General features: G+C 42.0%; 39 non-coding genes across 39 annotated transcripts; all 39 read right to left on the reverse strand.

Moving 5' to 3' along the window:
* Positions 1-137: 137 nt before the first annotated feature.
* On the reverse strand, positions 138-210 carry trnav-cac (transfer RNA valine (anticodon CAC)). The gene has a single exon. It is a non-coding gene; the product is annotated as a tRNA-Val (tRNA).
* A 433-nt stretch (positions 211-643) lies between these two features.
* Positions 644-716, reverse strand: trnav-cac (transfer RNA valine (anticodon CAC)). Its single transcript has one exon. It is a non-coding gene; the product is annotated as a tRNA-Val (tRNA).
* Positions 717-840: 124 nt separating this feature from the next.
* On the reverse strand, positions 841-913 carry trnav-aac (transfer RNA valine (anticodon AAC)). The gene has a single exon. It is a non-coding gene; the product is annotated as a tRNA-Val (tRNA).
* A 236-nt stretch (positions 914-1,149) lies between these two features.
* trnav-uac (transfer RNA valine (anticodon UAC)) lies at positions 1,150-1,222 on the reverse strand. Its single transcript has one exon. It is a non-coding gene; the product is annotated as a tRNA-Val (tRNA).
* Positions 1,223-1,826: 604 nt separating this feature from the next.
* trnav-cac (transfer RNA valine (anticodon CAC)) lies at positions 1,827-1,899 on the reverse strand. The gene has a single exon. It is a non-coding gene; the product is annotated as a tRNA-Val (tRNA).
* A 634-nt stretch (positions 1,900-2,533) lies between these two features.
* trnav-aac (transfer RNA valine (anticodon AAC)) lies at positions 2,534-2,606 on the reverse strand. The gene has a single exon. It is a non-coding gene; the product is annotated as a tRNA-Val (tRNA).
* Positions 2,607-2,843: 237 nt separating this feature from the next.
* On the reverse strand, positions 2,844-2,916 carry trnav-uac (transfer RNA valine (anticodon UAC)). Its single transcript has one exon. It is a non-coding gene; the product is annotated as a tRNA-Val (tRNA).
* Positions 2,917-3,520: 604 nt separating this feature from the next.
* On the reverse strand, positions 3,521-3,593 carry trnav-cac (transfer RNA valine (anticodon CAC)). The gene has a single exon. It is a non-coding gene; the product is annotated as a tRNA-Val (tRNA).
* Positions 3,594-3,721: 128 nt separating this feature from the next.
* On the reverse strand, positions 3,722-3,794 carry trnav-aac (transfer RNA valine (anticodon AAC)). The gene has a single exon. It is a non-coding gene; the product is annotated as a tRNA-Val (tRNA).
* Positions 3,795-4,496: 702 nt separating this feature from the next.
* trnav-cac (transfer RNA valine (anticodon CAC)) lies at positions 4,497-4,569 on the reverse strand. The gene has a single exon. It is a non-coding gene; the product is annotated as a tRNA-Val (tRNA).
* Positions 4,570-5,666: 1,097 nt separating this feature from the next.
* On the reverse strand, positions 5,667-5,739 carry trnav-cac (transfer RNA valine (anticodon CAC)). The gene has a single exon. It is a non-coding gene; the product is annotated as a tRNA-Val (tRNA).
* A 142-nt stretch (positions 5,740-5,881) lies between these two features.
* Positions 5,882-5,954, reverse strand: trnav-aac (transfer RNA valine (anticodon AAC)). Its single transcript has one exon. It is a non-coding gene; the product is annotated as a tRNA-Val (tRNA).
* Positions 5,955-6,833: 879 nt separating this feature from the next.
* On the reverse strand, positions 6,834-6,906 carry trnav-aac (transfer RNA valine (anticodon AAC)). Its single transcript has one exon. It is a non-coding gene; the product is annotated as a tRNA-Val (tRNA).
* Positions 6,907-7,142: 236 nt separating this feature from the next.
* Positions 7,143-7,215, reverse strand: trnav-uac (transfer RNA valine (anticodon UAC)). Its single transcript has one exon. It is a non-coding gene; the product is annotated as a tRNA-Val (tRNA).
* Positions 7,216-7,819: 604 nt separating this feature from the next.
* Positions 7,820-7,892, reverse strand: trnav-cac (transfer RNA valine (anticodon CAC)). The gene has a single exon. It is a non-coding gene; the product is annotated as a tRNA-Val (tRNA).
* Positions 7,893-8,327: 435 nt separating this feature from the next.
* On the reverse strand, positions 8,328-8,400 carry trnav-uac (transfer RNA valine (anticodon UAC)). Its single transcript has one exon. It is a non-coding gene; the product is annotated as a tRNA-Val (tRNA).
* A 604-nt stretch (positions 8,401-9,004) lies between these two features.
* trnav-cac (transfer RNA valine (anticodon CAC)) lies at positions 9,005-9,077 on the reverse strand. The gene has a single exon. It is a non-coding gene; the product is annotated as a tRNA-Val (tRNA).
* Positions 9,078-9,180: 103 nt separating this feature from the next.
* On the reverse strand, positions 9,181-9,253 carry trnav-aac (transfer RNA valine (anticodon AAC)). The gene has a single exon. It is a non-coding gene; the product is annotated as a tRNA-Val (tRNA).
* A 236-nt stretch (positions 9,254-9,489) lies between these two features.
* Positions 9,490-9,562, reverse strand: trnav-uac (transfer RNA valine (anticodon UAC)). The gene has a single exon. It is a non-coding gene; the product is annotated as a tRNA-Val (tRNA).
* Positions 9,563-10,166: 604 nt separating this feature from the next.
* trnav-cac (transfer RNA valine (anticodon CAC)) lies at positions 10,167-10,239 on the reverse strand. The gene has a single exon. It is a non-coding gene; the product is annotated as a tRNA-Val (tRNA).
* Positions 10,240-10,674: 435 nt separating this feature from the next.
* trnav-uac (transfer RNA valine (anticodon UAC)) lies at positions 10,675-10,747 on the reverse strand. Its single transcript has one exon. It is a non-coding gene; the product is annotated as a tRNA-Val (tRNA).
* Positions 10,748-11,351: 604 nt separating this feature from the next.
* On the reverse strand, positions 11,352-11,424 carry trnav-cac (transfer RNA valine (anticodon CAC)). The gene has a single exon. It is a non-coding gene; the product is annotated as a tRNA-Val (tRNA).
* A 134-nt stretch (positions 11,425-11,558) lies between these two features.
* Positions 11,559-11,631, reverse strand: trnav-aac (transfer RNA valine (anticodon AAC)). Its single transcript has one exon. It is a non-coding gene; the product is annotated as a tRNA-Val (tRNA).
* A 702-nt stretch (positions 11,632-12,333) lies between these two features.
* trnav-cac (transfer RNA valine (anticodon CAC)) lies at positions 12,334-12,406 on the reverse strand. The gene has a single exon. It is a non-coding gene; the product is annotated as a tRNA-Val (tRNA).
* A 1,089-nt stretch (positions 12,407-13,495) lies between these two features.
* trnav-cac (transfer RNA valine (anticodon CAC)) lies at positions 13,496-13,568 on the reverse strand. The gene has a single exon. It is a non-coding gene; the product is annotated as a tRNA-Val (tRNA).
* A 412-nt stretch (positions 13,569-13,980) lies between these two features.
* Positions 13,981-14,053, reverse strand: trnav-uac (transfer RNA valine (anticodon UAC)). Its single transcript has one exon. It is a non-coding gene; the product is annotated as a tRNA-Val (tRNA).
* Positions 14,054-14,657: 604 nt separating this feature from the next.
* Positions 14,658-14,730, reverse strand: trnav-cac (transfer RNA valine (anticodon CAC)). The gene has a single exon. It is a non-coding gene; the product is annotated as a tRNA-Val (tRNA).
* Positions 14,731-14,856: 126 nt separating this feature from the next.
* trnav-aac (transfer RNA valine (anticodon AAC)) lies at positions 14,857-14,929 on the reverse strand. Its single transcript has one exon. It is a non-coding gene; the product is annotated as a tRNA-Val (tRNA).
* A 236-nt stretch (positions 14,930-15,165) lies between these two features.
* trnav-uac (transfer RNA valine (anticodon UAC)) lies at positions 15,166-15,238 on the reverse strand. The gene has a single exon. It is a non-coding gene; the product is annotated as a tRNA-Val (tRNA).
* Positions 15,239-20,796: 5,558 nt separating this feature from the next.
* trnav-uac (transfer RNA valine (anticodon UAC)) lies at positions 20,797-20,869 on the reverse strand. The gene has a single exon. It is a non-coding gene; the product is annotated as a tRNA-Val (tRNA).
* An 800-nt stretch (positions 20,870-21,669) lies between these two features.
* Positions 21,670-21,742, reverse strand: trnav-aac (transfer RNA valine (anticodon AAC)). The gene has a single exon. It is a non-coding gene; the product is annotated as a tRNA-Val (tRNA).
* Positions 21,743-22,664: 922 nt separating this feature from the next.
* On the reverse strand, positions 22,665-22,737 carry trnav-cac (transfer RNA valine (anticodon CAC)). Its single transcript has one exon. It is a non-coding gene; the product is annotated as a tRNA-Val (tRNA).
* A 902-nt stretch (positions 22,738-23,639) lies between these two features.
* On the reverse strand, positions 23,640-23,712 carry trnav-cac (transfer RNA valine (anticodon CAC)). The gene has a single exon. It is a non-coding gene; the product is annotated as a tRNA-Val (tRNA).
* A 127-nt stretch (positions 23,713-23,839) lies between these two features.
* Positions 23,840-23,912, reverse strand: trnav-aac (transfer RNA valine (anticodon AAC)). The gene has a single exon. It is a non-coding gene; the product is annotated as a tRNA-Val (tRNA).
* Positions 23,913-24,824: 912 nt separating this feature from the next.
* trnav-cac (transfer RNA valine (anticodon CAC)) lies at positions 24,825-24,897 on the reverse strand. Its single transcript has one exon. It is a non-coding gene; the product is annotated as a tRNA-Val (tRNA).
* A 120-nt stretch (positions 24,898-25,017) lies between these two features.
* On the reverse strand, positions 25,018-25,090 carry trnav-aac (transfer RNA valine (anticodon AAC)). The gene has a single exon. It is a non-coding gene; the product is annotated as a tRNA-Val (tRNA).
* Positions 25,091-26,003: 913 nt separating this feature from the next.
* trnav-cac (transfer RNA valine (anticodon CAC)) lies at positions 26,004-26,076 on the reverse strand. The gene has a single exon. It is a non-coding gene; the product is annotated as a tRNA-Val (tRNA).
* A 127-nt stretch (positions 26,077-26,203) lies between these two features.
* On the reverse strand, positions 26,204-26,276 carry trnav-aac (transfer RNA valine (anticodon AAC)). Its single transcript has one exon. It is a non-coding gene; the product is annotated as a tRNA-Val (tRNA).
* Positions 26,277-26,940: 664 nt separating this feature from the next.
* Positions 26,941-27,013, reverse strand: trnav-cac (transfer RNA valine (anticodon CAC)). The gene has a single exon. It is a non-coding gene; the product is annotated as a tRNA-Val (tRNA).
* Positions 27,014-27,087: the final 74 nt, after the last annotated feature.

Raw genomic sequence — 27,087 nt, forward strand, 5'->3', positions numbered from 1 at the left:
ACAGTGACTGCTCTTTCATTTCTGCATCAACTACACCTTTGCTGACTATATTCATGCCTCTTGGCCGCAAAGCTTCGGTAGCGTTGAGTTCCTCCTCAACAGAATGCCAATTGAACCATTGTGAAAAAGAGATTCACTGTTCCCGCCCAGTTTCGAACTGGGGACCTTTCGCGTGTGAGGCGAACGTGATAACCACTACACTACGGAAACCTACCTCCCTTAAAGAGTCCAACATTTTTAATTGAAGGCTCTGTAAAATGTGCATAAAGGTAATGTCTTCTAAAGTCCACAGTCGGCTAAAAAGGGTTCATACTTTTCATCAAAAGGAAGCAGCTGTTTCTGTTCGGTTTCGAACCGAGGACCTTTTGAGTGTTAGGCGAACGTGATGACCACTACACTACAGAAACTCCCCACTTCCACACTAGTTCTCTTTCGCCATAATCTATACAATGATGTGCCCAAACGCAAATAGGCAATCTGCGTAAATCCCACACACAACAGGACAGAGTTCATTCGGCGTGGCAGTCTATGCCGAGTTTCCAAATAATTTCCCTTAACTTACCTCGGAATTAAGGCGTTTGCAGCTTGGACCACCTGCCTACCAGACAGCCATTTCACCAAAGAAAGAACAAAAGCCCCCACCTGTTTCCGCCCAGTTTCGAACTGGGGACCTTTCGCGTGTGAGGAGAACGTGATAACCACTACACTACGGAAACCTACCTACCTCTCTCAAACAGTCCAACATTTTTAATTGAAGGCTCTGTAAAATGTGCATAAAGGTAATGTCTTCTAAAGCCCACAGTCGGCTAAAAAGAGTTCATATCATCAGAAGGAAGCAGCTGTTTCTGCTCGGTTTCGAACAGAGGACCTTTCGCGTGTTAGGCGAACGTGATGACCACTACACTACAGAAACTCCCCACTTCCACACTAGTTCTCTTTCGCCATAATCTATACAATGATGTGCCCAAACGCAAATAGGCAATCTGCGTAAATCCCACACACAACAGGACAGAGTTCATTCGGCGTGGCAGTCTATGCCGAGTTTCCAAATAATTTCCCTTAACTTACCTCGGAATTAAGGCGTTTGCAGCTTGGACCTCCTGCCTACCAGACAGCCATTTCACCAAAGAAAGAACAAAAGCCCCCACCTGTTTCCGCCCAGTTTCAAGCTGGGGACCTTTCGCGTGTAAGGCGAATGTGATAACCTCTACACTACGGAAACCTGCAGTCAAGGTTGGATCTGACCTTTTCATCGCACGCTTCTTGGAGCACGAATAAAATTAGAGATTGCGTTGTGCTCTTCAGTCTGCAAATAGTTTTTTTTTGAGTGGCAAACCAAGCATTTTTCCAGTTGTCTGAAGGATTGCTCTGTGACCATTACTTTTTTGCTCTTTTTTAGGTTATTTAATATAATTGTTTTTAACGTTATACAAAATATTTTGTCTTTGAGTGCACCATCCATCTGTTCATTGAAAATGCCTGGTTTAAAGTACAGAGTCTGTCGGTGTGGCAGTTACTGCTGCCTAGTGTGGCTTAATAATTGTCTTCACACCTGTGTAAAGAAAGGCCTTCGTGACGTAGAGCTGCTGCTTAACAGAGGGCCACTCTGACAAATATCTTCTTTCGTGTTCCTCAGAAGAAAGCCACGCAGGCTTGAAATGGCACGAGTGTGGGTTAGGTTTAGGTCAAACAGTGACTGCTCTTTCATTTCTGCATCAACTACACCTTTGCTAACTATATTCATGCCTCTTGGCCGCAAAGCTTCGGTAGCGTTGAGTTCCTCCTCAACAGAATGCCAATTGAACCATTGTGAAAAAGAGATTCACTGTTCCCGCCCAGTTTCGAACAGGGGACCTTTCGCGTGTGAGGCGAACGTGATAACCACTACACTACGGAAACCTACCTCCCTCAAACAGTCCAACATTTTTAATTGAAGGCTCTGTAAAATGTGCATAAAGGTAATGTCTTCTAAAGTCCACAGTCGGCTAAAAAGGGTTCATACTTTTCATCAAAAGGAAGCAGCTGTTTCTGCTCGGTTTCGCAACGAGGACCTTTCGCGTGTTAGGCGAACGTGATGACCACTACACTACAGAAACTCCCCACTTCCACACTAGTTCTCTTTCGCCATAATCTATACAATGATGTGCCCAAACGCAAATAGGCAATCTGCGTAAATCCCACACACAACAGGACAGAGTGCATTCGGCGTGGCAGTCTATGCCGAGTTTCCAAATAATTCCCCTTAACTTACCTCGGAATTAAGGCGTTTGCAGCTTGGACCACCTGCCTACCAGACAGCCATTTCACCAAAGAAAGAACAAAAGCCCCCACCTGTTTCCGCCCAGTTTCGAACTGGGGACCTTTCGCGTGTGAGGAGAACGTGAAAACAACTACACTACGGAAACCTACCTACCTCTCTCAAACAGTCCAACATTTTTTATTGAAGGCTCTGTAAAATGTGCATAAAGGTAATGTCTTCTAAAGCCCACAGTCGGCTAAAAAGGGTTCATACTTTTCATCAAAAGGAAGCAGCGGTTTCTGCTCGGTTTCGAACCGAGGACCTTTCGCGTGTTAGGCGAACGTGATGACCACTACACTACAGAAACTCCCCACTTCCACACTAGTTCTCTTTCGCCATAATCTATACAATGATGTGCCCAAACGCAAATAGGCAATCTGCGTAAATCCCACACACAACAGGACAGAGTTCATTCGGCGTGGCAGTCTATGCCGAGTTTCCAAATAATTTCCCTTAACTTACCTTGGAATTAAGGGGGTTTGCAGCTTGGACCACCTGCCTACCAGACAGCCATTTCACCACAGAAAGAACAAAAGCCCCCACCTGTTTCCGCCCAGTTTCGAGCTGGGGACCTTTCGCGTGTAAGGCGAATGTGATAACCTCTACACTACGGAAACCTGAAGTCAAGGTTGGATCTGACCTTTTCATCGCACGCTTCTTGGAGCACGTATAAAATTACAGATTGCATTGTGCTCTTCAGTCTGCAAATAGCTTTTTTTTGAGTGGCAAACCAAGCATTTTTCCAGTTGTCTGAAGGATTTCTCTGTGACCATTACTTTTTTGCTCTTTTTTAGGTTATTTAATTTAATTGTTTTTAACGTTATACGAAATATTTTGTCTTTGAGTGCACCATCCATCTGTTCATTGAAACTGCCTGGTTTAAAGTACAGAGTCTGTCGGTGTGGCAGTTACTGCTGCCTAGTGTGGCTTAATAATTGTCTTCACACCTGTGAAAAGAAAGGCCTTCGTGACGTAGAGCTGCTGCCTAACAGAGGGCCACTCTGACAAATATCTTCTTTCGTGTTCCTCAGAAGAAAGCCACGCAGGCTTGAAATGGCACGAGTGTGGGTTAGGTTTAGGTCAAACAGTGACTGCTCTTTCATTTCTGCATCAACTACACCTTTGCTGACTATATTCATGACTCTTGGCCGCAAAGCTTCGGTAGCATTGAGTTCCTCCTCAACAGAATGCCAATTGAACCATTGTGAAAAAGAGATTCACTGTTCCCGCCCAGTTTCGAACTGGGGACCTTTCGCGTGTGAGGCGAACGTGATAACCACTACACTACGGAAGCCTACCTACCTACCTCCCTCAAACAGTCCAACATTTTTAATTGAAGGCTCTGTAAAATGTGCATAAAGGTAATGTCTTCTAAAGCCCACAGTCGGCTAAAAAGGGTTCATATCATCAAAAGGAAGCAGCTGTTTCTGCTCGGTTTCGAACCGAGGACCTTTCGCGTGTTAGGCGAACGTGATGACCACTACACTACAGAAACTCCCCACTTCCACACTAGTTCTCTTTCGCCATAATCTATACAATGATGTGCCCAAAAGCAAATAGGCAATCTGTGTAAATCCCACACACAACAGGACAGAGTTCATTCGGCGTGGCAGTCTACGCCGAGTTTCCAAATAATTTCCCTTAACTTACCTTGGAATTAGGGCGTTTGCAGCTTGGACCACCTGCCTACCAGACAGCCTGGCAAACCAAGCATTTTTCCAGTTGTTTGAAGGATTGCTCTGTGACCATTACTTTTTTGCTCTTTTTTAGCTTATTTAATTTAATTGTTTTTAACATTATACGAAATATTTTGTCTTTGAGTGCACCATCCATCTGTTCATTGAAACTGCCTGGTTTAAAGTACAGAGTCTGTCGGTGTGGCAGTTACTGCTGCCTAGTGTGGCTTAATAATTGTCTTCACACCTGTGTAAAGAAAGGCCTTCGTGACGTAGAGCTGCTGCCTAACAGAGGGCCACTCTGACAAATATCTTCTTTCGTGTTCCTCAGAAGAAAGCCACGCAGGCTTGAAATGGCACGAGTGTGGGTTAGGTTTAGGTCAAACAGTGACTGCTCTTTCATTTCTGCATCAACTACACCTTTGCTGACTATATTCATGCCTCTTGGCCGCAAAGCTTCGGTAGCATTGAGTTCCACCTCAACAGAATGCCAATTGAACCATTGTGAAAAAGAGATTCACTGCTCCCGCCCAGTTTCGAACTGGGGACCTTTCGCGTGTGAGGCCAACGTGATAACCACTACACTACGGAAACCTACCTACCTACCTACCTCTAAAACAGTCCAACATTTTTAATTGAAGTCTCTGTAAAATGTGCATAAAGGTAATGTCTTCTAAAGCCCACAGTCGGCTAAAAAGGGTTCATACTTTCTGCTCGGTTTTGAACCAAGGACCTTTCGTGTGTTAGGCGAATGTGATGACCACTACACTACAGAAACTCCCCACTTCCACACTAGTTCTCTTTCGCCATAATCTATACAATGATGTGCCCAAAAGCAAATAGGCAATCTGTGTAAATCCCACACACAACAGGACAGAGTTCATTCGGCGTGGCAGTCTACGCCGAGTTTCCAAATAATTTCCCTTAACTTACCTCGGAATTAAGGCGTTTGCAGCTTGGACCACCTGCCTACCAGACAGCCATTTCACCACAGAAAGAAAAAAAGCCCCCACCTGTTTCCGCCAAGTTTCGAGCTGGGGACCTTTCGCGTGTAAGGCGAATGTGATAACCTCTACACTACGGAAACCTGCAGTCAAGGTTGTATCTGACCTTTTCATCGCACGCTTCTTGGAGCACGAATAAAATTACAGATTGCGTTGTGCTCTTCAGTCTGCAAATAGCTTTTTTTTGAGTGGCAAACCAAGCATTTTTCCAGTTGTTTGAAGGATTGCTCTGTGACCATTACTTTTTTGCTCTTTTTTAGGTTATTTAATTTAATTGTTTTTAACATTATACGAAATATTTTGTCTTTGAGTGCACCATCCATCTGTTCATTGAAACTGCCTGGTTTAAAGTACAGAGTCTGTCGGTGTGGCAGTTACTGCTGCCTAGTGTGGCTTAATAATTGTCTTCACACCTGTGTAAAGAAAGGCCTTCGTGACGTAGAGCTGCTGCCTAACAGAGGGCCACTCTGACAAATATCTTCGTTAGTGTGCCTCAGAAGAAAGCCACGCAGGCTTGAAATGGCACAAGTGTGGGTTAGGTTTAGGTCAAACAGTGACTGCTCTTTCATTTCTGCATCAACTACACCTTTGCTGACTATATTCATGCCTCTTGGCCGCAAAACTTCGGTAGCATTGAGTTCCTCCTCAACAGAATGCCAATTGAACCATTGTGAAAAAGAGGTTCACTGTTCCCGCCCAGTTTCGAACTGGGGACCTTTCGCGTGTGAGGCGAACGTGATAACCACTACACTACGGAAACCTACCTACCTACCTACCTACCTACCTCTAAAACAGTCCAACATTTTTAATTGAAGTCTCTGTAAAATGTGCATAAAGGTAATGTCTTCTAAAGCCCACAGTCGGCTAAAAAGGGTTCATACTTTTCATCAAAAGGAAGCAGCTGTTTCTGCTCGGTTTCGAACAGAGGACCTTTCGCGTGTTAGGCGAACGTGATGACCACTACACTACAGAAACTCCCCACTTCCACACTAGTTCTCTTTCGCCATAATCTATACAATGATGTGCCCAAAAGCAAATATGCAATCTGTGTAAATCCCACACACAACAGGACAGAGTTCATTCGGCGTGGCAGTCTACGCCGAGTTTCCAAATAATTTCCCTTAACTTACCTCGGAATTAAGGGCGTTTGCAGCTTGGACCACCTGCCTACCAGACAGCCTGGCAAACCAAGCATTTTTCCAGTTGTTTGAAGGATTGCTCTGTGACCATTACTTTTTTGCTCTTTTTTAGGTTATTTAATTTAATTGTTTTTAACATTATACGAAATATTTTGTCTTTGAGTGCACCATCCATCTGTTCATTGAAACTGCCTGGTTTAAAGTACAGAGTCTGTCGGTGTGGCAGTTACTGCTGCCTAGTGTGGCTTAATAATTTTCTTCACACCTGTGTAAAGAAAGGCCTTCGTGACGTAGAGCTGCTGCCTAACAGAGGACCACTCTGACAAATATCTTCTTTCGTGTTCCTCAGAAGAAAGCCACGCAGGCTTGAAATGGCACGAGTGTGGGTTAGGTTTAGGTCAAACAGTGACTGCTCTTTCATTTCTGCATCAACTACACCTTTGCTGACTATATTCATGCCTCTTGGCCGCAAAGCTTCGGTAGCATTGAGTTCCTCCTCAACAGAATGCCAATTGAACCATTGTGAAAAAGAGATTCACTGTTCCCGCCCAATTTCGAACTGGGGACCTTTCGCGTGTGAGGCCAAAGTGATAACCACTACACTACGGAAACCTACCTACCTCTAAAACAGTCCAACATTTTTAATTGAACTCTCTGTAAAATGTGCATAAAGGTAATGTCTTCTAAAGCCCACAGTCGGCTAAAAAGGGTTCATACTTTCTGCTCGGTTTCGAACCGAGGACCTTTCGCGTGTTAGGCGAACGTGATGACCACTACACTACAGAAACTCCCCACTTCCACACTAGTTCTCTTTCGCCATAATCTATACAATGATGTGCCCAAAAGCAAATAGGCAATCTGTGTAAATCCCACACACAACAGGACAGAGTTCATTCGGCGTGGCAGTCTACGCCGAGTTTCCAAATAATTTCCCTTAACTTACCTCGGAATTAAGGCGTTTGCAGCTTGGACCACCTGCCTACCAGACAGCCATTTCACCACTGAAAGAAAAAAAGCCCCCACCTGTTTCCGCCCAGTTTCGAGCTGGGGACCTTTCGCGTGTAAGGCGAATGTGATAACCTCTACACTACGGAAACCTGCAGTCTAGGTTGTATCTGACCTTTTCATCGCACGCTTCTTGGAGCACGAATAAAATTACAGATTGCGTTGTGCTCTTCAGTCTGCAAATAGCTTTTTTTTGAGTGGCAAACCAAGCATTTTTCCAGTTGTTTGAAGGATTGCTCTGTGACCATTACTTTTTTGCTCTTTTTTAGGTTATTTAATTTAATTGTTTTTAACATTATACGAAATATTTTGTCTTTGAGTGCACCATCCATCTGTTCATTGAAACTGCCTGGTTTAAAGTACAGAGTCTGTCGGTGTGGCAGTTACTGCTGCCTAGTGTGGCTTAATAATTGTCTTCACACCTGTGTAAAGAAAGGCCTTCGTGACGTAGAGCTGCTGCCTAACAGAGGGCCACTCTGACAAATATCTTCGTTCGTGTTCCTCAAAAGAAAGCCACGCAGGCTTGAAATGGCACAAGTGTGGGTTAGGTTTAGGTCAAACAGTGACTGCTCTTTCATTTCTGCATCAACTACAACTTTGCTGACTATATTCATGCCTCTTGGCCGCAAAACTTCGGTAGCATTGAGTTCCTCCTCAACAGAATGCCAATTGAACCATTGTGAAAAAGAGATTCACTGTTCCCGCCCAGTTTCGAACTGGGGACCCTTCGCGTGTGAGGCGAACGTGATAACCACTACACTACGGAAACCTACCTACCTCTAAAACAGTCCAACATTTTTAATTGAAGTCTCTGTAAAATGTGCATAAAGGTAATGTCTTCTAAAGCCCACAGTCGGCTAAAAAGGGTTCATACTTTTCATCAAAAGGAAGCAGCTGTTTCTGCTCGGTTTCGAACAGAGGACCTTTCACGTGTTAGGCGAACGTGATGACCACTTCACTACAGAAACTCCCCACTTCCACACTAGTTCTCTTTCGCCATAATCTATACAATGATGTGCCCAAAAGCAAATAGGCAATCTGTGTAAATCCCACACACAACAGGACAGAGTTCATTCGGCGTGGCAGTCTACGCCGAGTTTCCAAATAATTTCCCTTAACTTACCTCGGAATTAAGGCGTTTGCAGCTTGGACCACCTGCCTACCAGACAGCCATTTCACCACAGAAAGAAAAAAAGCCCCCACCTGTTTCCGCCCAGTTTCGAGCTGGGGACCTTTCGCGTGTAAGGCGAATGTGATAACCTCTACACTACGGAAACCTGCAGTCAAGGTTGTATCTGACCTTTTCATCGCACGCTTCTTGGAGCACGAATAAAATTACAGATTGCGTTGTGCTCTTCAGTCTGCAAATAGCTTTTTTTTGAGTGGCAAACCAAGCATTTTTCCAGTTGTTTGAAGGATTGCTCTGTGACCATTACTTTTTTGCTCTTTTTTAGGTTATTTAATTTAATTGTTTTTAACATTATACGAAATATTTTGTCTTTGAGTGCACCATCCATCTGTTCATTGAAACTGCCTGGTTTAAAGTACAGAGTCTGTCGGTGTGGCAGTTACTGCTGCCTAGTGTGGCTTAATAATTGTCTTCAAACCTGTGTAAAGAAAGGCCTTCGTGACGTAGAGCTGCTGCCTAACAGAGGGCCACTCTGACAAATATCTTCGTTCGTGTTCCTCAGAAGAAAGCCACGCAGGCTTGAAATGGCACAAGTGTGGGTTAGGTTTAGGTCAAACAGTGACTGCTCTTTCATTTCTGCATCAACTACACCTTTGCTGACTATATTCATGCCTCTTGGCCGCAAAACTTCGGTAGCATTGAGTTCCTCCTCAACAGAATGCCAATTGAACCATTGTGAAAAAGAGGTTCACTGTTCCCGCCCAGTTTCGAACTGGGGACCTTTCGCGTGTGAGGCGAACGTGATAACCACTACACTACGGAAACCTACCTACCTCTAAAACAGTCCAACATTTTTAATTGAACTCTCTGTAAAATGTGCATAAAGGTAATGTCTTCTAAAGCCCACAGTCGGCTAAAAAGGGTTCATACTTTCTGCTCGGTTTCGAACCGAGGACCTTTCGCGTGTTAGGCGAACGTGATGACCACTACACTACAGAAACTCCCCACTTCCACACTAGTTCTCTTTCGCCATAATCTATACAATGATGTGCCCAAAAGCAAATAGGCAATCTGTGTAAATCCCACACACAACAGGACAGAGTTCATTCGGCGTGGCAGTCTACGCCGAGTTTCCAAATAATTTCCCTTAACTTACCTCGGAATTAAGGCGTTTGCAGCTTGGACCACCTGCCTACCAGACAGCCATTTCACCACTGAAAGAAAAAAAGCCCCCACCTGTTTCCGCCCAGTTTCGAGCTGGGGACCTTTCGCGTGTAAGGCGAATGTGATAACCTCTACACTACGGAAACCTGCAGTCTAGGTTGTATCTGACCTTTTCATCGCACGCTTCTTGGAGCACGAATAAAATTACAGATTGCGTTGTGCTCTTCAGTCTGCAAATAGCTTTTTTTTGAGTGGCAAACCAAGCATTTTTCCAGTTGTTTGAAGGATTGCTCTGTGACCATTACTTTTTTGCTCTTTTTTAGGTTATTTAATTTAATTGTTTTTAACATTATACGAAATATTTTGTCTTTGAGTGCACCATCCATCTGTTCATTGAAACTGCCTGGTTTAAAGTACAGAGTCTGTCGGTGTGGCAGTTACTGCTGCCTAGTGTGGCTTAATAATTGTCTTCACACCTGTGTAAAGAAAGGCCTTCGTGACGTAGAGCTGCTGCCTAACAGAGGGCCACTCTGACAAATATCTTCGTTCGTGTTCCTCAAAAGAAAGCCACGCAGGCTTGAAATGGCACAAGTGTGGGTTAGGTTTAGGTCAAACAGTGACTGCTCTTTCATTTCTGCATCAACTACAACTTTGCTGACTATATTCATGCCTCTTGGCCGCAAAACTTCGGTAGCATTGAGTTCCTCCTCAACAGAATGCCAATTGAACCATTGTGAAAAAGAGATTCACTGTTCCCGCCCAGTTTCGAACTGGGGACCCTTCGCGTGTGAGGCGAACGTGATAACCACTACACTACGGAAACCTACCTACCTCTAAAACAGTCCAACATTTTTAATTGAAGTCTCTGTAAAATGTGCATAAAGGTAATGTCTTCTAAAGCCCACAGTCGGCTAAAAAGGGTTCATACTTTTCATCAAAAGGAAGCAGCTGTTTCTGCTCGGTTTCGAACAGAGGACCTTTCACGTGTTAGGCGAACGTGATGACCACTTCACTACAGAAACTCCCCACTTCCACACTAGTTCTCTTTCGCCATAATCTATACAATGATGTGCCCAAAAGCAAATAGGCAATCTGTGTAAATCCCACACACAACAGGACAGAGTTCATTCGGCGTGGCAGTCTACGCCGAGTTTCCAAATAATTTCCCTTAACTTACCTCGGAATTAAGGCGTTTGCAGCTTGGACCACCTGCCTACCAGACAGCCATTTCACCACAGAAAGAAAAAAAGCCCCCACCTGTTTCCGCCCAGTTTCGAGCTGGGGACCTTTCGCGTGTAAGGCGAATGTGATAACCTCTACACTACGGAAACCTGCAGTCAAGGTTGTATCTGACCTTTTCATCGCACGCTTCTTGGAGCACGAATAAAATTACAGATTGCGTTGTGCTCTTCAGTCTGCAAATAGCTTTTTTTTGAGTGGCAAACCAAGCATTTTTCCAGTTGTTTGAAGGATTGCTCTGTGACCATTACTTTTTTGCTCTTTTTTAGGTTATTTAATTTAATTGTTTTTAACATTATACGAAATATTTTGTCTTTGAGTGCACCATCCATCTGTTCATTGAAACTGCCTGGTTTAAAGTACAGAGTCTGTCGGTGTGGCAGTTACTGCTGCCTAGTGTGGCTTAATAATTGTCTTCAAACCTGTGTAAAGAAAGGCCTTCGTGACGTAGAGCTGCTGCCTAACAGAGGGCCACTCTGACAAATATCTTCGTTCGTGTTCCTCAGAAGAAAGCCACGCAGGCTTGAAATGGCACAAGTGTGGGTTAGGTTTAGGTCAAACAGTGACTGCTCTTTCATTTCTGCATCAACTACACCTTTGCTGACTATATTCATGCCTCTTGGCCGCAAAACTTCGGTAGCATTGAGTTCCTCCTCAACAGAATGCCAATTGAACCATTGTGAAAAAGAGGTTCACTGTTCCCGCCCAGTTTCGAACTGGGGACCTTTCGCGTGTGAGGCGAACGTGATAACCACTACACTACGGAAACCTACCTACCTACCTACCTCTAAAACAGTCCAACATTTTTAATTGAAGTCTCTGTAAAATGTGCATAAAGGTAATGTCTTCTAAAGCCCACAGTCGGCTAAAAAGGGTTCATACTTTTCATCAAAAGGAAGCAGCTGCTTCTGCTCGGTTTCGAACAGAGGACCTTTCGCGTGTTAGGCGAACGTGATGACCACTACACTACAGAAACTCCCCACTTCCACACTAGTTCTCTTTCGCCATAATCTATACAATGATGTGCCCAAAAGCAAATAGGCAATCTGTGTAAATCCCACACACAACAGGACAGAGTTCATTCGGCGTGGCAGTCTACGCCGAGTTTCCAAATAATTTCCCTTAACTTACCTTGGAATTAAGGCGTTTGCAGCTTGGACCACCTGCCTACCAGACAGCCTGGCAAACCAAGCATTTTTCCAGTTGTTTGAAGGATTGCTCTGTGACCATTACTTTTTTGCTCTTTTTTAGCTTATTTAATTTAATTGTTTTTAACATTATACGAAATATTTTGTCTTTGAGTGCACCATCCATCTGTTCATTGAAACTGCCTGGTTTAAAGTACAGAGTCTGTCGGTGTGGCAGTTACTGCTGCCTAGTGTGGCTTAATAATTGTCTTCACACCTGTGTAAAGAAAGGCCTTCGTGATGTAGAGCTGCTGCCTAACAGAGGGCCACTCTGACAAATATCTTCTTTCGTGTTCCTCAGAAGAAAGCCACGCAGGCTTGAAATGGCACGAGTGTGGGTTAGGTTTAGGTCAAACAGTGACTGCTCTTTCATTTCTGCATCAACTACACCTTTGCTGACTATATTCATGCCTCTTGGCCGCAAAGCTTCGGTAGCATTGAGTTCCACCTCAACAGAATGCCAATTGAACCATTGTGAAAAAGAGATTCACTGCTCCCGCCCAGTTTCGAACTGGGGACCTTTCGCGTGTGAGGCCAACGTGATAACCACTACACTACGGAAACCTACCTACCTCTAAAACAGTCCAACATTTTTAATTGAAGTCTCTGTAAAATGTGCATAAAGGTAATGTCTTCTAAAGCCCACAGTCGGCTAAAAAGGGTTCATACTTTCTGCTCGGTTTTGAACCAAGGACCTTTCGTGTGTTAGGCGAATGTGATGACCACTACACTACAGAAACTCCCCACTTCCACACTAGTTCTCTTTCGCCATAATCTATACAATGATGTGCCCAAAAGCAAATAGGCAATCTGTGTAAATCCCACACACAACAGGACAGAGTTCATTCGGCGTGGCAGTCTACGCCGAGTTTCCAAATAATTTCCCTTAACTTACCTCGGAATTAAGGCGTTTGCAGCTTGGACCACCTGCCTACCAGACAGCCATTTCACCACAGAAAGAAAAAAAGCCCCCACCTGTTTCCGCCAAGTTTCGAGCTGGGGACCTTTCGCGTGTAAGGCGAATGTGATAACCTCTACACTACGGAAACCTGCAGTCAAGGTTGTATCTGACCTTTTCATCGCACGCTTCTTGGAGCACGAATAAAATTACAGATTGCGTTGTGCTCTTCAGTCTGCAAATAGCTTTTTTTTGAGTGGCAAACCAAGCATTTTTCCAGTTGTTTGAAGGATTGCTCTGTGACCATTACTTTTTTGCTCTTTTTTAGGTTATTTAATTTAATTGTTTTTAACATTATACGAAATATTTTGTCTTTGAGTGCACCATCCATCTGTTCATTGAAACTGCCTGGTTTAAAGTACAGAGTCTGTCGGTGTGGCAGTTACTGCTGCCTAGTGTGGCTTAATAATTGTCTTCACACCTGTGTAAAGAAAGGCCTTCGTGACGTAGAGCTGCTGCCTAACAGAGGGCCACTCTGACAAATATCTTCTTTCGTGTTCCTCAGAAGAAAGCTACGCAGGCTTGAAATGGCACGAGTGTGGGTTAGGTTTAGGTCAAACAGTGACTGCTCTTTCATTTCTGCATCAACTACACCTTTGCTGACTATATTCATGCCTCTTGGCCGCAAAGCTTCGGTAGCATTGAGTTCCTCCTCAACAGAATGCCAATTGAACCATTGTGAAAAAGAGATTCACTGCTCCCGCCCAGTTTCGAACTGGGGACCTTTCGCGTGTGAGGCCAACGTGATAACCACTACACTACGGAAACCTACCTACCTCTAAAACAGTCCAACATTTTTAATTGAAGTCTCTGTAAAATGTGCATAAAGGTAATGTCTTCTAAAGCCCACAGTCGGCTAAAAAGGGTTCATACTTTCTGCTCGGTTTCGAACCGAGGAACTTTCGCGTGTTAGGCGAACGTGATGACCACTACACTACAGAAACTCCCCACTTCCACACTAGTTCTCTTTCGCCATAATCTATACAATGATGTGCCCAAAAGCAAATAGGCAATCTGTGTAAATCCCACACACAACAGGACAGAGTTCATTCGGCGTGGCAGTCTATGCCGAGTTTCCAAATAATTTCCCTTAACTTACCTCGGAATTAAGGCGTTTGCAGCTTGGACCACCTGCCTACCAGACAGCCATTTCACCACAGAAAGAAAAAAAGCCCCCACCTGTTTCCGCCCAGTTTCGAGCTGGGGACCTTTCGCGTGTAAGGCGAATGTGATAACCTCTACACTACGGAAACCTGCAGTCAAGGTTGTATCTGACCTTTTCATCGCACGCTTCTTGGAGCACGAATAAAATTACAGATTGCGTTGTGCTCTTCAGTCTGCAAATAGCTTTTTTTTGAGTGGCAAACCAAGCATTTTTCCAGTTGTTTGAAGGATTGCTCTGTGACCATTACTTTTTTGCTCTTTTTTAGGTTATTTAATTTAATTGTTTTTAACATTATACGAAATATTTTGTCTTTGAGTGCACCATCCATCTGTTCATTGAAACTGCCTGGTTTAAAGTACAGAGTCTGTCGGTGTGGCAGTTACTGCTGCCTAGTGTGGCTTAATAATTGTCTTCACACCTGTGTAAAGAAAGGTCTTCGTGACGTAGAGCTGCTGCCTAACAGAGGGCCACTCTGACAAATATCTTCGTTCGTGTTCCTCAGAAGAAAGCCACGCAGGCTTGAAATGGCACAAGTGTGGGTTAGGTTTAGGTCAAACAGTGACTGCTCTTTCATTTCTGCATCAACTACACCTTTGCTGACTATATTCATGCCTCTTGGCCGCAAAGCTTCGGTAGCATTGAGTTCCTCCTCAACAGAATGCCAATTGAACCATTGTGAAAAAGAGATTCACTGTTCCCGCCCAGTTTCGAACTGGGGACCTTTCGCGTGTGAGGCGAACGTGATAACCACTACACTACGGAAACCTACCTACCTCTAAAACAGTCCAACATTTTTAATTGAAGTCTCTGTAAAATGTGCATAAAGGTAATGTCTTCTAAAGCCCACAGTCGGCTAAAAAGGGTTCATACTTTTCATCAAAAGGAAGCAGCTGTTTCTGCTCGGTTTCGAACAGAGGACCTTTCGCATGTTAGGCGAACGTGATGACCACTACACTACAGAAACTCCCCACTTCCACACTAGTTCTCTTTTGCCATAATCTATACAATGATGTGCCCAAAAGCAAATAGGCAATCTGTGTAAATCCCACACACAACAGGACAGAGTTCATTCGGCGTGGAAGTCTACGCCGAGTTTCCAAATAATTTCCCTTAACTTACCTCGGAATTAAGGCGTTTGCAGCTTGGACCACCTGCCTACCAGACAGCCATTTCACCACAGAAAGAAAAAAAGCCCCCACCTGCTTCCGCCCAGTTTCGAGCTGGGGACCTTTCGCGTGTAAGGCGAATGTGATAACCTCTACACTACGGAAACCTGCAGTCAAGGTTGTATCTGACCTTTTCATCGCACGCTTCTTGGAGCACGAATAAAATTACAGATTGCGTTGTGCTCTTCAGTCTGCAAATAGCTTTTTTTTGAGTGGCAAACCAAGCATTTTTCCAGTTGTTTGAAGGATTGCTCTGTGACCATTACTTTTTTGCTCTTTTTTAGGTTATTTAATTTAATTGTTTTTAACATTATACGAAATATTTTGTCTTTGAGTGCACCATCCATCTGTTCATTGAAACTGCCTGGTTTAAAGTACAGAGTCTGTCGGTGTGGCAGTTACTGCTGCCTAGTGTGGCTTAATAATTGTCTTCACACCTGTGTAAAGAAAGGCCTTCGTGACGTAGAGCTGCTGCCTAACAGAGGGCCACTCTGACAAATATCTTCGTTCGTGTTCCTCAGAAGAAAGCCACGCAGGCTTGAAATGGCACAAGTGTGGGTTAGGTTTAGGTCAAACAGTGACTGCTCTTTCATTTCTGCATCAAATACACCTTTGCTGACAATATTCATGCCTCTTGGCCGCAAAGCTTCGGTAGCATTGAGTTCCTCAACAGAATGCCAATTGAACCATTGTGAAAAAGAGATTCACTGTTCCCGCCCAGTTTCGAACTGGGGACCTTTCGCGCGGGAGCCGAAAATAGTTAAGCTTAACTTCTCTTAACTTTTCCCATTCATTCTCTATGGTAGTGCTTAACACTACGGATGCAATATATTTGTGGCCACACGTAGATTTCCTGGCGCTGTTTCGCTTCTTCCGTGGCGGGGAATTCAAACAGCAGATACTCATCTGTCAATCATTCGCTCTGAAGGAGAGGAGACGCGTTTTACGATCGGAGATTTCTTCACGAAATTGTTTTGTTTGAACAACATACGCTGCCAAACTCCCAACAAGCAGGTAAAGTGAATTATGTGTTTCTTTTAAAAAAACTAAACCAAAAAAAAAACTTACAATTAATTACTTATTATATTATCATATAATCATACTTATGTGATTAATTATAGCAACTGTTTTGAATGTTATGTGATTTTCAAGACTTTAGTGCAAATATATAAATATATATATATAAAATTGTCAACATTTACTGTGTGGTACAACTTAAAATAACTATTTCCTATGTTAAATTAACTTTATTCCTGTGATGCAAAGCTGAATTCTTCAGCATCATTTATACTCTTTAGTGTGTCATATGATCCAGAAATCATTATTTATATGATTATTTGCTCACAAAACATTTCTTATTGTAATCAATGTTGATATTATCATTGTCACTACAATGATGAAAGCACATTATTTTCGGAAGGTTGACGTGATGCTGAAGACTGGAGTAATAATTCAGAAAATTCAGCTTTTCATAACAGGAATAAATTACAATGATTAGAAAATATATTCAAATATAAAAAAATATAAAAAAAAATGTAAAAATAAAGACACACACACACACACACACACACACACACATACATACATATATATATATATATATATATATATATATATATATAATGAATTATAAAGTACATTTGATATATTTAATTTGAATCTATATTTCAGGAATGTTAAGATGATGCATGCTGTGTCAAGACCCATCCACCCGTCTCACTCCACCATAACATCACACCAGACACTGAAGGGAAGGGTTTCTTCCGGATGCAGGTAAATAAATAATTCATACAGGCACTTATGTGTGTAAACTGTCTGTCTCATATGTGCACACAACACCAAGACATTATATTTTAATAAAGTAATGCTGTTAATCTTCTGTAGAACACCACACCATCTGCCATAACTGCGTCCCTCGTTCAGCTCACACTGGACCCCTCAGAACGGCTGGTCTTCGTGTTGGACCATAGATGGACAGATCTGTTGAGAACTGCCTCTCTTGAACATCTCTTGGCAACGCAACATAGGAGCAAGGATCTTCTTAAACAGGTCGAAGGCTTGTTTTATTTTCTGTGTCTTCCACAAATTGTATTATTATTAATATTATTGTAGCTGTTGTTGTTTAGTCTACAATTTTAAATTATTTAATTGATTTCCATTTGTTAAATAAAACATCAGAAGTATTGGCCTTGTTTACACTGTACTTTAGTGTGTTAATTAATTGTATTGACTTGCTTTATTTTATCTTGCACAGTTTTGTAAACACTAAATGTTAGTAACGGCTATTATTAAACTCCGTAAATAAATATTTTATTTAAATTACTCTTACCAGTCAAATGTTTTTCAGCAGTAAGATTTTTAATGTTTTTTGAGAATTTCTTCTGCTCACCAAGCCTGCCTTTATTTTATCCAAAGTACAGCAAAAACTGTAGCATTTTAAATATTCTTACTATTTTAAATCAGCTGCTTTCTATTTCAATTCAATTCAATTCAAGTTTATTTGTATAGCGCTTTTTACAATACAAATTGTTACAAAGCAACTTTACAGAAAATTATGTTTCTACAATATTTAGTAGTAGCTTATAAGTGGTGACTGTCAGTTTGTGCACGTATGACAGGACAAGACGTAGTCAGCCAGACGATGAACATTATTAATTTTATTAATAATTAATAATTATTATATGATGCAGTCACACATGTAGCAATATTTGTTAGTTCTGTTGTTGATTCAGGGTCAGCATCATCTGGGGTCCTCTGAGGGTCAGCATCATCTCTTCTCAGGTGTTCTGGATCCAGACTGGAGCTTGTGTAAATCCTAGTTACCACGGGATGTAAATCCAGCAGAAACAGAGACACATATAGAGACATCATTAGCATAGCTGCTGTTCCAACAGAGTAAAATTAATTAGTTTAACCCAAGCTAAAGAATAAGAATGCACATTTGATCAGATACAACTACACTCACAATTTAAGAGATACATTATTCGAATGCTTGGCGAAAGAGATGTGTTTTTAATCTAGATTTAAACAGAGAGAGTGTGTCTGAACCCCGAACATTATCAGGAAGGCTATATATTTGAATATATACTGTAATTTATTTCTGTGATGCACAGCTGTATTTTCAGCATCATTCATCCAGTCTTCAGTGTCACACGATCTTCAGAAATCAGAATAAAATGATGATTTACTGCTCAAGAAAAAATTATTATTATTATTATTACTGTTGTTGTTATGTTATGTTGAAAACAGCCGAGTACAATCTTTTCAGTTTCTTACATGAATAGAAAGTTCAGAAGAACAGCATTTATCTGATATATATATATATATATATATATATATATATATATATATATATATATATATATATATATATATATTTTTTTTTTTTTTTTTTTTTTTTTTTTTTTTTTACATTTTCATCATCAACATTTTTCATCTTTATCATCACTTTTAATCAATTTAAATCATCCTTGCTAAAAAAAAAAGGCATTAATTTCTGTCATTCTTTCCCCCCAAAAGAATGGTACAATCTATATTGTTAAGAAAGCTTTTTATTTCAAATAAATGCAGATCTTTGGATCTTTCTATTTAAAGAATCCCTGGGGGGTTTAAAATATTGATAATAATAATAATAATAATATTTTTTCTTGATCAGTAAATCATTATTCTGATTTCTGAAGATCATGTGACACTGAAGACTGGAGAAATGATGCTGAAAATACAGCGGAGCATCACAGAAATAAAATACATTTTACTATATGTTCAAATAGAAAGCAGTTATTTTAACTAGTAAAAATATTTCAACAATATTATTGCTTTTACTGTATTTTGGACCAAATAAAGGCAGGCTTGGTGAGAATTAAAAATCTTACTGTTCAAAAACATTTAAGTGGTAGTGTAATATATTTTTTTTCTGTGTTCTCCACAACTTTAGATTTTATTATTGTTGTTGTTGTTGAATCTATACATTTAAATATTTTCATGTATTTCAATTTGTTAATTAAAATACTATAAGTATGTGGCCTTGTTTGAACTGTATTGAACTGTGTGTTAAGTTTTATTGATTAAAAAATGTATACATTTTGTTGATTTTCTTTTAAATTGATATTACATTTTATTTACTTGCTCAGATATGTAAACACTGAATGTTAATAACTGTTACCATTAAACATACATAATTATTTAATATAAAACATATTTGTATTGTTTTTTCTGTTCTCCACATCTTTATTTTTATTATATCTGTTGCTGTTGTTTAATAACCTATGATTATTTTATGTATATTTATTTAATTATTATATATTTTTGTTATTTTTTCTTTTAATTTTTATAAGTATATTACTTTACTATAAATAAAATGAAAAACTTACTTTTTTGTGAGTTTTAGTTATATTTCATATATATGGGTTTTCTGTACAGTTATACACATATAAATAGACGTATCTTTATAAATAAAGGCCTGAAACATTATCAAAGTGTTCTTTTTAATTATTCACATTTTTCTATATTAAAAATAACTATTCCCTATTATAATGTATATGTTTCTTAAGATCTTTGCACATTTTGTACACCATACAAAAGAACAATTATTACAAGATTTATTTTTATCTTTGTTCACAAAGTTCATCTATTATATGTTAATCGTACTTAAAGTGTATCTAGATGAAAAAACGAATACAAACTCATTTTATGGTATTTGTGGCCGAGACGAGATTCGAACCTCTAATTCTGTGTATTTTTTTCGTCCCGCCTCCCTGGAATTTCCTTCGTTGCTATTGGCTAGTTAGCGCTCTACACCTATCCGCGACTGGCCTTCGCATGTGAGGCGAATGTGATAACCACTACACTACGGAAACCTACCTCCCTCAAACAGTCCAACATTTTTAATTGAAGGCTCTGTAAAATGTGCATAAAGGTAATGTCTTCTAAAGCCCACAGTCGGCTAAAAAGGGTTCATACTTTTCATCAAAAGGTAGCAGCTGTTTCTCGAACTGGGGACGTTTCGCGTGTGAGGCGAACGTGATAACCACTACACTACGGAAACCTACCTCCCTCAAACAGTCCAACATTTTTAATTGAAGGCTCTGTAAAATGTGCATAAAGGTAATGTCTTCTAAAGCCCACAGTCGGCTAAAAAGGGTTCATACTTTTCATCAAAAGGTAGCAGCTGTTTCTCGAACTGGGGACGTTTCGCGTGTGAGGCGAACGTGATAACCACTACACTACGGAAACCTACCTCCCTCAAACAGTCCAACATTTTTAATTGAAGGCTCTGTAAAATGTGCATAAAGGTAATGTCTTCTAAAGCCCACAGTCGGCAAAAAAGGGTTCATACTTTTCATCAAAAGGAAGCAGCTGTTTCTGCTCGGTTTCTAACCGAGGACGTTTCGCGTGTTAGGCGAACGTGATGATCACTACACTACAGAAACTCCCTACTTCCACACTAGTTCTCTTTCGCCATAATCTATACAATGATGTGCCCAAACGCAAATAGGCAATCTGCGTAAATCCCACACACAACAGGACAGAGTTCATTCAGCGTGGCAGTCTACGCCGAGTTTCCAAATAATTTCCTTTAACTTACCTCGGAATTAAGGCGTTTGCAGCTTGGACCACCTGCCTACCAGACAGCCATTTCACCACAGAAAGAACAAAAGCCCCCACCTGTTTCCGCCCAGTTTTGAGCTGGGGACCTTTCGCGTGTAAGGCGAATGTGATAACCTCTACACTACGGAAACCTGCAGTCAAGGTTGGATCTGACTTTTTCATCGCACGCTTCTTGGAGCACGAATAAAATTACAGATTGCGTTGTGCTCTTCAGTCTGCAAATAGTTTTTTTTGAGTGGCAAACCAAGCATTTTTCCAGTTGTCTGAAGGATTGCTATGTGACCATTACTTTTTTGCTCTTTTTTAGGTTATTTAATTTAATTGTTTTTAACGTTATACGAAATATTTTGTCTTTGAGTGCACCATCCATCTGTTCATTGAAACTGCCTGGTTTAAAGTACAGAGTCTGTCGGTGTGGCAGTTACTGCTGCCTAGTGTGGCTTAATAATTGTCTTCACACCTGTGTAAAGAAAGGCCTTCGTGACGTAGAGCTGCTGCCTAACAGAGGGCCACTCTGACAAATATCTTCTTTCGTGTTCCTCAGAAGAAAGCCACGCAGGCTTGAAATGGCACTAGTGTGGGTTAGGTTTAGGTCAAACAGTGACTGCTCTTTCATTTCTGCATCAACTACACCTTTGCTGACTATATTCATGCCTCTTGGCCGCAAAGCTTCGGTAGCATTGGGTTCCTCCTCAACAGAATGCCAATTGAACCATTGTGAAAACGAGATTCACTGTTCCCGACCTGTTTCGAACTGGGGACCTTTCGCGTGTGAGGCGAACGTGGTAACCACTACACTACGGAAACCTACCTCCCTCAAACAGTCCAACATTTTTAATTGAAGGCTCTGTACAATGTGCATAAAGGTAATGTCTTCTAAAGCCCACAGTCGGCTAAAAAGGGTTCATACTTTTCATCAAAAGGAAGCGGCTGTTTCTGGTCGGTTTCTAACCGAGGACCTTTCGCGTGTTAGGCGAACGTGATGACCACTACACTACAGAAACTCCCCATTTCCACACTAGTTCTCTTTCGCCATAATCTATACAATGATGTGCCCAAACGCAAATAGGCAATCTGCGTAAATCCCACACACAACAGGACAGAGTTCATTCGGCGTGGCAGTCTACGCCGAGTTTCCAAATAATTTCCCTTAACTTACCTCGGAATTAAGGCGTTTGCAGCTTGGACCACCTGCCTACCAGACAGCCATTTCACCACAGAAAGAACAAAAGCCCCCACCTGTTTCCGCCCAGTTTCAAGCTGGGAACCTTTCGCGTGTAAGGCGAATGTGATAACCTCTACACTACGGAAACCTGCAGTCAAGGTTGGATCTGACCTTTTCATCGCACGCTTCTTGGAGCACGAATAAAATTACAGATTGCGTTGTGCTCTTCAGTCTGCAAATAGCTTTTTTTTGAGTGGCAAACCAAGCATTTTTCCAGTTGTCTGAAGGATTGCTCTGTGACCATTACTTTTTTCTCTTTTTTAGGTTATTTAATTTAATTGTTTTTAACGTTATACGAAATATTTTGTCGTTGAGAGCACCATCCATCTGTTCATTGAAACTGCCTGGTTTAAAGTACAGAGTCTGTCGGTGTGGCAGTTACTGCTGCCTAGTGTGGCTTAATAATTGTCTTCACACCTGTGTAAAGAAAGGCCTTCGTGACGTAGAGCTGCTGCCTAACAGAGGGCCACTCTGACAAATATCTTCTTTCGTGTTCCTCAGAAGAAAGCCACGCAGGCTTGAAATGGCACGAGTGTGGGTTAGGTTTAGGTCAAACAGTGACTGCTCTTTCATTTCTGCATCAACTACACATTTGCTGACTATATTCATGCCTCTTGGCATGAAAAAAGCCGAAAGCTTCGGTAGCGTTGAGTTCCTCCTCAACAGAATGCCAATTAAACCATTGTGAAAAAGAGATTCACTGTTCCCACCCAGTTTCAAACTGGGGACCTTTCGCGTGTGAGGCGAACGTGATAACCACTACACTACGGAAACCTACCTACCTCTCCAAACAGTCCAACATTTTTAATTGAAGGCTCTGTAAAATGTGCATAAAGGTAATGTCTTCTAAAGCCCAATGTCGGCTAAAAAGGGTTCATACTTTTCATCAAAAGGAAGCAGCTGTTTCTGCTCGGTTTCGAACAGAGGACCTTTCTCGTGTTAGGCGAACGTGATGACCACTACACTACAGAAACTCCCCACTTCCACACTAGTTCTCTTTCGCCATAATCTATACAATGATGTGCCCAAAAGCAAATAGGCAATCTGTGTAAATCCCACACACAACAGGACAGAGTTCATTCGGCGTGGCAGTCTACGCCGAGTTTCCAAATAATTTCCCTTAACTTACCTCGGAATTAAGGCGTTTGCAGCTTGGACCACCTGCCTACCAGACAGCCTGGCAAACCAAGCATTTTTCCAGTTGTCTGAAGGATTGCTCTGTGACCATTACTTTTTTGCTCTTTTTTAGGTTATTTAATTTAATTGTTTTTAACGTTATACGAAATATTTTGTCTTTGAGTGCACCATCCATCTGTTCATTGAAACTGCCTGGTTTAAAGTACAGAGTCTGTCGGTGTGGCAGTTACTGCTGCCTAGTGTGGCTTAATAATTGTCTTCACACCTGTGTAAAGAAAGACCTTCGTGACGTAGAGCTGCTGCCTAACAGAGGGCCACTCTGACAAATATCTTCTTTCGTGTTCCTCAGAAGAAAGCCACGCAGGCTTGAAATGGCACGAGTGTGGGTTAGGTTTAGGTCAAACAGTGACTGCTCTTTCATTTCTGCATCAACTACACCTTTGCTGACTATATTCATGCCTCTTGGCCGCAAAGCTTCGGTAGCATTGAGTTCCTCCTCAACAGAATGCCAATTGAACCATTGTGAAAAAGAGATTCACTGTTCCCGCCCAGTTTCGAACTGGGGACCTTTCGCGTGTGAGGCGAACGTGATAACCACTACACTACGGAAACCTACCTACCTTTCCAAACAGTCCAACATTTTTAATTGAAGGCTCTGTAAAATGTGCATAAAGGTAATGTCTTCTAAAGCCCACAGTCGGCTAAAAAGGGTTCATACTTTTCATCAAAAGGAAGCAGCTGTTTCTGCTCGGTTTCGAAACGAGGACCTTTCGCGTGTTAGGCGAACGTGATGACCACTACACTACAGAAACTCCCCACTTCCACACTAGTTCTCTTTCGCCATAATCTATACAATGATGTGCCCAAACGCAAATAGGCAATCTGCGTAAATCCCACACACAACAGGACAGAGTTCATTCGGCTTGGCAGTCTACGCCGAGTTTCCAAGTAATTTCCCTTAACTTACCTCGGAATTAAGGCGTTTGCAGCTTGGACCACCTGCCTACCAGACAGCCATTTCACCACAGAAAGAACAAAAGCCCCCTCCTGTTTCCGCCCAGTTTAGAGCTTGGGACCTTTCGCGTGTAAGGCGAATGTGATAACCTCTAAACTACGGAAACCTGCAGTCAAGGTTGGATCTGACCTTTTCATCGCACGCTTCTTGGAGCACGAATAAAATTACAGATTGCGTTGTGCTCTTCAGTCTGCAAATAGCTTTTTTAGAGTGGCAAACCAAGCATTTTTCCAGTTGTCTGAAGGATTGCTCTGTGACCATTACTTTTTTGCTCTTTTTTAGGTTATTTAATTTAATTGTTTTTAACGTTATACGAAATATTTTGTCTTTGAGTGCACCATCCATCTGTTCATTGAAACTGCCTGGTTTAAAGTACAGAGTCTGTCGGTGTGGCAGTTACTGCTGCCTAGTGTGGCTTAATAATTGTCTTCACACCTGTGAAAAGAAAGGCCTTCGTGACGTAGAGCTGCTGCCTAACAGAGGGCCACTCTGACAAATATCTTCTTTCGTGTTCCTCAGAAGAAAGCCACGCAGGCTTGAAATGGCACGAGTGTGGGTTAGGTTTAGGTCAAACAGTGACTGCTCTTTCATTTCTGCATCAACTACACCTTTGCTGACTATATTCATGCCTCTTGGCCGCAAAGCTTCGGTAGCATTGAGTTCCTCCTCAACAGAATGCCAATTGAACCATTGTGAAAAAGAGATTCACTGTTCCCGCCCAGTTTCGAACTGGGGACCTTTCGCATGTGAGGCGAACGTGATAACCACTACACTACGGAAACCTACCTCCCTCAAACAGTCCAACATTTTTAATTGAAGGCTCTGTAAAATGTGCATAAAGGTAATGTCTTCTAAAGCCAACAGTCGGCTAAAAAGGGTTCATATCATCAAAAGGAAGCAGTTGTTTCTGCTCGGTTTCGAACCGAGGACCTGTCGCGTGTTAGGCGAACGTGATGACCACTACACTACAGAAACTCCCCACTTCCACACTAGTACTCTTTCGCCATAATCTATACAATGATGTGCCCAAACGCAAATAGGCAATCTGCGTAAATCCCACACACAACAGGACAGAGTTCATTCGGCGTGGCAGTCTATGCCGAGTTTCCAAATAATTTCCCTTAACTTACCTCGGAATTAAGGCGTTTGCAGCTTGGACCACCTGCCTACCAGACAGCCATTTCACCAAAGAAAGAACAAAAGCCCCCACCTGTTTCCGCCCAGTTTCAAGCTGGGGACCTTTCGCGTGTAAGGCAAATGTGATAACCTCTACACTACGGAAACCTGCAGTCAAGGTTGGATCTGACCTTTTCATCGCACGCTTCTTGGAGCACGAAAAAAATTACAGATTGCGTTGTGCTCTTCAGTCTGCAAATAGTTTTTTTTTGAGTGGCAAACCAAGCATTTTTCCAGTTGTCTGAAGGATTGCTCTGTGACCATTACTTTTTTGCTCTTTTTTAGGTTATTTAATATAATTGTTTTTAACGTTATACGAAATATTTTGTCTTTGAGTGCACCATCCATCTGTTCATTGAAACTGCCTGGTTTAAAGTACAGAGTCTGTCGGTGTGGCAGTTACTGCTGCCTAGTGTGGCTTAATAATTGTCTTCACACCTGTGTAAAGAAAGACCTTCGTGACGTAGAGCTGCTGCCTAACAGAGGGCCACTCTGACAAATATCTTCTTTCGTGTTCCTCAGAAGAAAGCCACGCAGGCTTGAAATGGCACGAGTGTGGGTTAGGTTTAGGTCAAACAGTGACTGCTCTTTCATTTCTGCATCAACTACACCTTTGCTGACTATATTCATGCCTCTTGGCCGCAAAGCTTCGGTAGCATTGAGTTCCTCCTCAACAGAATGCCAATTGAACCATTGTGAAAAAGAGATTCACTGTTCCCGCCCAGTTTCGAACTGGGGACCTTTCGCGTGTGAGGCGAACGTGATAACCACTACAGTACGGAAACCTACCTACCTCTCCAAACAGTCCAACATTTTTAATTGAAGGCTCTGTAAAATGTGCATAAAGGTAATGTCTTCTAAAGCCCACAGTCGGCTAAAAAGGGTTCATACTTTTCATCAAAAGGAAGCAGCTGTTTCTGCTCGGTTTCGAAACGAGGACCTTTCGCGTGTTAGGCGAACGTGATGACCACTACACTACAGAAACTCCCCACTTCCACACTAGTTCTCTTTCGCCATAATCTATACAATGATGTGCCCAAACGCAAATAGGCAATCTGCGTAAATCCCACACACAACAGGACAGAGTTCATTCGGCTTGGCAGTCTACGCCGAGTTTCCAAGTAATTTCCCTTAACTTACCTCGGAATTAAGGCGTTTGCAGCTTGGACCACCTGCCTACCAGACAGCCATTTCACCACAGAAAGAACAAAAGCCCCCTCCTGTTTCCGCCCAGTTTAGAGCTTGGGACCTTTCGCGTGTAAGGCGAATGTGATAACCTCTAAACTACGGAAACCTGCAGTCAAGGTTCTGTCAACAGAGTCTGTCGGTGTGGCAGTTACTGCTGCCTAGTGTGGCTTAATAATTGTCTTCACACCTGTGAAAAGAAAGGCCTTCGTGACGTAGAGCTGCTGCCTAACAGAGGGCCACTCTGACAAATATCTTCTTTCGTGTTCCTCAGAAGAAAGCCACGCAGGCTTGAAATGGCACGAGTGTGGGTTAGGTTTAGGTCAAACAGTGACTGCTCTTTCATTTCTGCATCAACTACACCTTTGCTGACTATATTCATGCCTCTTGGCCGCAAAGCTTCGGTAGCATTGAGTTCCTCCTCAACAGAATGCCAATTGAACCATTGTGAAAAAGAGATTCACTGTTCCCGCCCAGTTTCGAACTGGGGACCTTTCGCATGTGAGGCGAACGTGATAACCACTACACTACGGAAACCTACCTCCCTCAAACAGTCCAACATTTTTAATTGAAGGCTCTGTAAAATGTGCATAAAGGTAATGTCTTCTAAA

Source organism: Carassius carassius, chromosome 22, assembly GCF_963082965.1.
Source record: "Carassius carassius chromosome 22, fCarCar2.1, whole genome shotgun sequence".
Classification (NCBI taxonomy): Eukaryota; Metazoa; Chordata; class Actinopteri; order Cypriniformes; family Cyprinidae; genus Carassius; species Carassius carassius.